We start from the raw sequence: 8538 nt of genomic DNA, 5'->3' as shown, positions 1-8538 counted from the left end.
GACTGTGTTCAGCCTCAGCCAGCCATGGAGCACTTCTGGAGAACTCCAGACTGGTTACTGTGCATTGGTGGGGGGACATGCAGCCCCTACCTGTGCAAGAATATGCTGGGGGCCACTTTATTGCAGCCCTGACCATCAACACACAGCAGCTCTTTTCCTGCAATTCCAGCAGAAGGGTCTGACAAACACTAACTGTAAACCCAAGGGATATAAAGAAGGACATCTCCAAAATGTTTGCTTTGCTTTATTTGAGTTTGTGCAAGGGGCAGGCCAGAGCAATTACCAGCATGCAGCAAGGTGCCTGATATGTTCATTGGAGTGTGTTTCTTTACTATGTGTCAATACAAACCTAGAGCCATTTTTCAGAGTTTGCCAATGGCTATAATTGAAAGGGCGTGAATTGCCCTCAAGAGATTCCCCACTGATCTGCATTATTATCTGCTGGATGGCAGCTCTATAGGTCATGTATCATTTTTTTCAAATAACCAGTTAATTACTAAATAAAACAACCCAGCTTTCAAGCTGATTAGCCTAGATTAATGACCAAGCAGCATGTTTCACTCTCCTCAACAATTTATCATGGTAAAGAACTAGGTCTTTAATGATTTAGGTACCTGGTCTATTGAGGCTTGCTCCAATCTGTACAGCCTCCAATTTGATTTAATTGCTCTTCTTAGTTTGTGACCTGGAAAAAACCAAGTGACAGCTCCCATTAGTGAAGCCCAGCTTGCAACCCACTTGCAGTGTTACAAAGGCTCACTGGGTGTCTTTCTCTGCTGACTTCATTAAGAAGATATATAGAGGTCAAGTGTCATTTTGGCACAGAACAAGTGCCATGCCATTTATCAGTTGAAACAGGTTGAATCAACCTGTGTATTTTGTTTAAGTTTGTATTCATTCTTTTTTGCTCTTATGGTTTTTAAAAGATGTTTTTAGAAGCTCCTTGATTTTTGTTTAAGATAAGACTGAATTTACAGACTGGTCTTAAAGGCATTAATTGCAGTTCATTTATTGTTATTTTGGCATGAAAACTTTGGCATTGCACTCCTCTACAGTTATTCAATAAAAGATCTTTTGTTATAAGGGCTTATTCAGGGCCCTTGAGTTTGCTTCCTAATTAATATTAGACTTCCTCACTGTTGTGCTCTGGAGTACAAATGCTCACTTCCCAAGGATGTTACTGCAAAGGCGCATTGACTGTGTCTTTAAGTGCATCCTGAATTACTGACTTATTATTGGGTAAATCCCTCAAGCCAAAACTCCCACTTAAGACAGTGGGCCTCTGGGAGTTGTCTCATCATTAACTGAGCTCCAGCAGTTGTCTGGCACTCAGTGAACTAAGTCATGGTCACTGCCCCCGAGAGTTTACCATCTATGTTAAGAGACAAAGACTAAACAAGGCTGAGAAGATAATGAGGCAGCATGAGCTGGAGCTGGGCTCCTGGGCCTGGCACTGCACTTTGTTCTCAAGGTGTTTATGAAGAGGCAGGGGGACCACTGCTAACAGCACCAGTCACTGGAGTGGTGTGAAAGGCAGATTTTAGTGTATGCTATAGATAATGGACTCCTTCATTGTGCTTTCCAGCAGTGAGGCCAAAATATAGATTAGTCTTTGTTATGTCTTCTCCTTCTAGGGTGATTTGTGACCATCCTGGACAGGGAGCTGCTTGAAGGGAGTTGCTTTGCACTGACTTGTTTTGGGTTTTTCCATCTGAGGGGAAGTTACTGTCAGGCTGAGACACTCTTAAGGTTCTTAATCCCTGGGGGTAAATTGCATAGTGACAGGGCCTGGACAAGCCTATCACAGATATTTTGGATAAATGTTAATGTGGTACAGGACAGTCCCTAGCTGCAGCTCCCTGATACGGGCTGGGGAAGTCAGTGGAGAGGTTACCTGGGGAAAGCTCTCTTGTGAGGAGCAGACAGAGCCACCATGTCCGTAACACTGACACACCTTGCCCTTCTCCAGGCTGACTCCATAGTACTGGTCACCTATGAGGGGCAGGAGGAGAAGCTTGGAGGAGTAACAGGCACTGATGAACTGGTGAGGAAGGGAAGGGTTTGGAGAGAGCAAGAGCTTTGGTTTGTGGCTAAGGAAAGGCAAAGTAGGGAAGTGTTAAACGTTTTCACAGGTAAATTGCTGTAGTGGGTAAGCAGGCCCACAAGGCAGCCACATGGCATGGCCCAGTGCCCTGTTTGTTCTTTTGCTAACAAAAATCTAGCAGGCCTTGGAGGGGATGGCTGCAGCTGCCAGACTCACAGGAAGCTCAGACAAATAATTTTTTTTCCTTCCTTGCTACAGGCAATTGTAATTGGTAAGCCTTTTTCCAAGAAAGCAGAATCTTGAGGGAAGGTGGATGGTACTGATTGGTACCAGTATGAGTATCATTATCAATGTCCTGGGACCTGAGTCCATAAAGCTCCCTGTGCCATAAAGCTCCCTGACAGCCCTGCTAGAAAGCTCTGAAGGTCCACAGCCCCTTTGATCTACCCTCTGCATAAGCCTTGTTACTGCTATGTCCCATCAGTGCTCTCCTACCTTAACTCTGAGCTCTCACATTACTATGCTGGAAAGGAGACTTTTATCCCTACAAACAAAATTCCCTTGAAAAGGAATGCAGAATTATTTCATTTGATATAATCCTTGCCTCTACTCTCAGGGGGGAAATACTGTACTAGTACCAAAAAGAAAAAGGGGAAAACAGGGTCTGTGTAACAGAATAACTCTCTGCAAGCAGCCTTGGAGCTGCTTTTGTGCCATGGATAGGTACATATGTCCCCAGCCTGTGGCTGAGTGCCCCCAAGTATAGCATTTACAGTAATTTAAGCTACTGAGGATTGCTGGTTTGTTTTCCAAGCATGTATGTGAAATATGGGCAAAATGCGATCAAGTTTTTCACCAATCTTTATTTCTGCAGATATAAATCTGTGTCCCTGTGGTGTGACCCAGTGCAGAAAAGCATAGGTTTGTTCTTGCAGACAGTCCTTGGTGTAGGAGCCTCTCAAGCAGTCCTCATTCCTCAGGCCTACGCAGCAGGCAGGGGACCTGGGAGAGGGGTGCTGGTGGCAGTTGCAGAGCACAACTACTCATGGGTGGCTCTGATGTAAGTCTGTCTGAATCACCTTGAAATAGTCACAAAGCTTCATCCCCCTGGCCCCTTCCTTTGCCCAGTCCCTCACATGGCTCTGAGCCATTTGATCAGTGTATGAACCAAGCTATGAGTGAAGCAGAGCAGGTGGAAAGCCCTTTCCTAATCCTTGGCTGTGCACCTGGGTTCTTATGGTAGACTTTGAACATGTGCCTCAGATCTTCATTTTGGGAGGTAAGAGCTGCTTCTCATCTCTGCAAGCCTGTGTGTTATGCATGCTTTTTGGGTTTTCCTAATGCAGCCGAAATCTCCTAATCCTTCCTTTCTGCCCCATGTTTTCTGCTGCTTGTGCTCCTGAGCCCTGGTGCCCATTGATGGTTCATTTTTGTCTTAAGAGAAGGTGATGTTTGCTTTTGTAGGGAATATACCTGCTTCCAGCTGACAGAAGAGAGGTGTGACACAGCTGTTGTTGGTCCCAGCTGCTGATGTCTGCACCATTTTGGGTGAGGACTCACACAAGGGATGTGGGAGGGCAATCAGTCAACCAGAGTCACCTTTTTGCCTGCAGGCAGCTATTGGTGCTGAGCAGGGAAGACATCTCAAGGGAGAAAGAGGAGAAGGGGAAGTCTCTTCCATTTCAAACCCTCTCCTGTTACTAATGGGGACAGGTCACAGCCATGGGAATCAGGCACGAGACATTGATTCATTGAGCTTTTTCTTGTAATGCTGTAGGTCGTCATTAATGTTCCCAGTTGTGCTTTCTGCTGTTCCCAGTGGGGCCACTTAATGACATAAAGAGCTTAATATGGAGAAGCTGTAGTCACAGCTGAGGGGAAGGGTCTGGCATACTGCTGCTTAGGGTTGTGCTGTTTATCACAAGCAGCATCCACCTCTAAAAGTTTCTTACCATTGGGACTCAGAAAATCACTTTACAGAAAAGGTTAACAGTAAATCTGGCAGGGCAGAAACAGAGACCAAGATGGGACCATGTCTTAGGATTATACTAGCCTCTAAAAGCTTTTGGTAGGTATCTGGAGGAGCTGTTCACTGTTATGAACTGTGATTGGGCATTGACCATGGTCAATATGAAGTCTTATGCATCATGCAACAGGGTTTTCTATGGCAGTGTTTTTCTACCTGTTCCACTCGATCTCCTGGGGGAACTCCAAAACTCCAGGGAAAAAGCTTGCTGATGGTGAGCACAAGTGGTATGGAGCTGGGGAAGCCCAGAGCACTAGGAAGGGTGAGGCAGGGAGTAGAGGGAGGAATCTGGTGTATCTGTGAGAGTTAGAAGCCATGGGGAAGAGAAGGCATCTTTGCATGCTCCCACTAGTAAAACCATCAGGTGCAAATATTTTACAGTTTATCTTTTCTACTTGTCGAAGCCATCCCACCTTATATATAATTGTATCTTAGAAGTTGACTTCCCCTTACTCATCTGAATTTCAGCTCCTGCCTTCCCATGACTTAAATGCATTTGCTAAGCATTAACATTTCAAGAAGTATTTCAGCTCAAAAAGTTTCCTTTCCAGCTGGATCTTGGACAGGCAGATTAGCCCCAAGTATGTTATGATAGTTCCTGATTTCAAAGTCTTTACTTCAGTGGGAAAAAGTCACTGTATGAAGCCACAGCACAGACAAGCACATCAGTGACTTTCCTCCAGCTATCCATCCAAAGATCCCTCAGGCGAAGCTCATGGAGGCTTTCTCATTATTCAGGATACCTTCACTAGGGCACCGGTGTGCAGGTGGACAAATCTGCATCCAGGGTAGCAGTGGAGTGCTGAGCACTCTGTCAGACTAAACATAGCTACAAGCCCAGTTTTCATCTTAGTGTGAATTGATGCTCAGCATTTAGTGAGGAGCAGGTGTTAATGGAAGGTCATCCAAGGCTTCTCTGCAGCATAATTATGGGGCTATTTCAAGCTTTCTCCTTTGGTTTTAATGTAGATCAATGTCATAAATTGTCAAGAATCATAAAGTGAAAGTGTCTGCGAGGATGCTCAACCACCTGCCTTCCAGAACTGCTTTTTGCATACTAAATTTAGAAATTCATCACCTGAGACCCAAACTTCCAAGTGTTTGGAATGCTTTCCAGTACTGAAAGCATTACCAGAGGCTAAAGGTTGGATCATGCCACTAGCATAAGAAGCACACAGATGGAGTTGCTGCTGGCTCTGCAATGTATAAACCCTGCATGGAAGCTGCATGGGCCGGTTTCCCCAAATGACACTGCTTCTCCTGCCTGTACCCCTTAGTCACTCAGTCTTTGCTTTTAGGCTCACACTTCTGTATGCACAAACTGGGGCATTGTTTGGGGAATTCTTAAATTCTCATTAATTTCTAAACAACATGCAGCAGATCTTCCCCCTTGATTTAAATATTTTAAGGATCTTCAGCTAGACTGGCTTTAATATCCTCTGCAGTATCATGCTCTTGTTTCAATATCCCAATTTACTCTTGCAGCTCATGCTTTCAAATAGTTTTCTTTGCTCTGCTCTCCTTTCTTTTGCCCAAAATTTAAAGGCCTTTTTTTTAAGTCCAAAAGTTTTCTGGAGGGGAAAGAGGCGGTGATTGATCCAGTGCATCTTACCTATGCTTTTCATCCTGGTTTCAGGTGTGGCATCCAGATAGCTTTTGTGCCTGGGATTTCCAACAAGTCTAATAGCACCAGAAAATCCTCCCTGCCCACAGAGTTCCTCCAGCAGTGGCTGGTTATTTACTTTGCTGACAGGCATATATGTTGCAGCACTGCATGCTGCAGCTCTGCCACATCCCTTCTGTGCCTGCCATTCTCCAATCACCCTCCTGCACAGGTTGCTACTCTCTTGTTGCTTAAATGTAGGTTGCTTTCTTTCTTTCACAAGGAACAAATGTATTGGTTTTTTTCTTTCAAAAGGAACAAATGTAAGTCAAAGGGGAATTGGTTTTAAAATCAGGACTAACCCCTAAACTTGGTGGGGCTCCTAAAACAAGGATTCCCTTTGCTGGGGCAGTCGTAATTTTTCTGGGGTGATGTTGCTATAGAGATGGTGTCCAATCTCTCTCTGTTAATATTGCCCCTTTGGAAGGGCCCTGAATAGGCACTGAGGTAGGTAAATGTATGCAGTGACACCGACAGGGTGATTTTATTCTGACAAATTCCTGCAACGTTTGTTTCCAGGCTTGTCTGAGGGCTGGGATGCAGTGTTGGGCTTTTTGTCCCACGTGCTGCCCTTGCGGGGACGGAGTTAATGGAAGCCTTGTTCGGAGCCACTGGGGCAGAAATTTTTTTGCTGAAGGAGACAAAAGCCGAATGGGCCACCTCAGAGGTTGCTTTGGGAAGGCCGTCTCTTGTGGGCTCTCAAAGGAAACAGGAGATAACCCTCAGCCCAGGAGACTCATCGAGCATTTTCAAGCCACCTCCTCTCCACCCTGCTGCCTTAATCTTGCACATCTGTCTCCTGCAGCATCTTTTCTAGGATGGCAGGGAGGGGGTTTCTCAATAAGACAGTAATTAGAGTGGGTTTTGCAGTCTGGCAAGAGAACGGTTGCCAGCATTGTGAGACATCACACAGAGATGCTGTCAGAGTAGGATGGCAAGAGCCAGGATCCCCACTGAGCTCCTTCTAGCCAGACCATGATTGAGGCTCAGCTTCTGTATCTTGTCATGCTTGGGGATGGGAGCACAGTAACAGCAAGATGAATAATCCTTGGGAGCAGAGGCAGGCCATTCTGGTACAGAAGACCTCCAAGACAGGGCTGGGGAGAGCACTTAAATGCAAAGTCAGGCTGGTAGTGCTCCATGTCTGCTGCTCTGCTCTCTGGGGACAGCAGCATTTCAGAAAAAGGGAAATGCATTCAGCATAAATTTATCAAAGAGCACAGAATTTTTAGAACTGAGCAAGGCTTTATCACTATAAAATATGGCCTTTCAATTCTACCAACTTATAAGAGAGGAAATAATTTCTAATGAATAAATTATTGGATTGAGTCTGTTTCTGCTCTATAACATCAGTTTTCAGATGTTCTTTGTAAGTTTGGAGGATTACTTGCTAGCCTGCCTGGGAGGGACAGCGTTTTGTGTTGAGTGGAATGTAAAATAACTTTCCTAATTAGCAATGCAGTCATATCACTATTCTTCTGACTGGGGCCTAGTGTTTCTTGTAGGACAAATGACCAGATCAATCCAACTGGATGTTGGCATTTTTAGTGTAACATATTTGAGTATTACAGTTGTGGTATTGATGCGGAGATTATTAATCAAAGGCAGTTCATGGGCTCAGATCAATAGAAGGATTCAGGCTTCTGGGTTTTCTCTTTTTTAATTTTTTTCTGAGTGTCCAATTTTTTTCCCTCCCTTCTTAAGATTTTCTCCCATGCAAAACTGCCATTTCAGTGCTGCTTTTCTTACAGAGAAAGGACTAAGTTCTTCATCATGTAAATAGCTGTATTCACACAGGAAACCAGGGTTAGCCCCATAGGACAGTTTGGATGCTCAAATGTTGGCTGTAGTGTACAATGTGCTTTGAGACATGTCAGGAAGAACAATGCTGTGGAGATGTAAAACATGGCTCTCAATAGGATGGCTCTTGTGTGGGGCAAGCAAGACCCTTCTTATTGTTGACAAAAATTTAGTAGGAGCAAACTGGAAAACAGAAAAGGGGAATTTCTCACTTTATGTATTTGCAGTGGCTGCTGACCCAGAGTGGGGAACAAAGCCATCCTGAGCGCCAGCTAATCTCTCCCTTGGACTTCGTTTTGTCAGCTGGATAGCAGTTTGGCAAACACTTGTGTCTGTGGCATGGCATTCATGTGAGTTGTACCATTGAGCTCGGGGAGGCTTCTCACGTGCAGAGGCTTTTACAGAATGGAGGCCCTAATCCCAGGAATTTTGTCGGGTTTAGCAAGGACTTTCCCTGAGCCCCATGTTACATCATGCCTTCCTCAGTGGCAAGCAGGACTCCTTCTGCCTGGAGCCCTGCTGGGAGTTGAGAGGGCTGTTGGTTCTCTTGTTCTTTTTGTTTTAGTGAAAGAGTTCATTGTCTCTAAATACACGTGCATAACTTCCTCTTGCTCTCCTGGGACTGGTGTCCCACTCAGGACTGCATAGCCCTGTTTCTGCTTGCACAATGTATGATTCCTTTGTTACCCAAACCTAGAGAGAAGCAGAGTTACAACTGCAAGCCCAGGTCGTTTACAACCATACAGCTAAGCAAGAAACCACTCTCAGTACCACATAGCAACATTTTCAGCCCTTGTAAATAATCCTTAAGGCCCTACAGCACTCTTACAAAGTAAATCTAGGTAGATGACTTCATGGTGCTGTGCTAAGGGATGATACTCACCACGGAAGTTTTTTTGGGGAAAAAAAAAAGCGCCTTCTAATATGATACTGCCATTTAAGAAAAATCAGAACTGAAAAGCAACTGTCAAATTTTAATTTCCTGGCTAATGAATGACCATGAAT

At 44.7% G+C, this 8538-nt stretch overlaps 1 long non-coding RNA gene across 1 annotated transcript; it reads right to left on the bottom strand.

The window, feature by feature from the left end:
* Positions 1–613: 613 nt before the first annotated feature.
* On the bottom strand, positions 614–2377 carry LOC139799501 (uncharacterized). Its single transcript, XR_011727311.1, has 2 exons — positions 1895–2377; positions 614–685 (listed from the first exon to the last, which is right to left on the bottom strand). It is a non-coding gene; the product is annotated as an uncharacterized lncRNA (long non-coding RNA).
* Between the last annotated feature and the right edge of the window lie 6161 nt (positions 2378–8538).

This window comes from Heliangelus exortis, chromosome 9, assembly GCF_036169615.1.
Source record: "Heliangelus exortis chromosome 9, bHelExo1.hap1, whole genome shotgun sequence".
Lineage (NCBI taxonomy): Eukaryota > Metazoa > Chordata > Aves > Apodiformes > Trochilidae > Heliangelus > Heliangelus exortis.
Note: the sequence above shows the minus strand (reverse complement) of the source record. Positions and strands in the feature narration are given on the sequence as shown.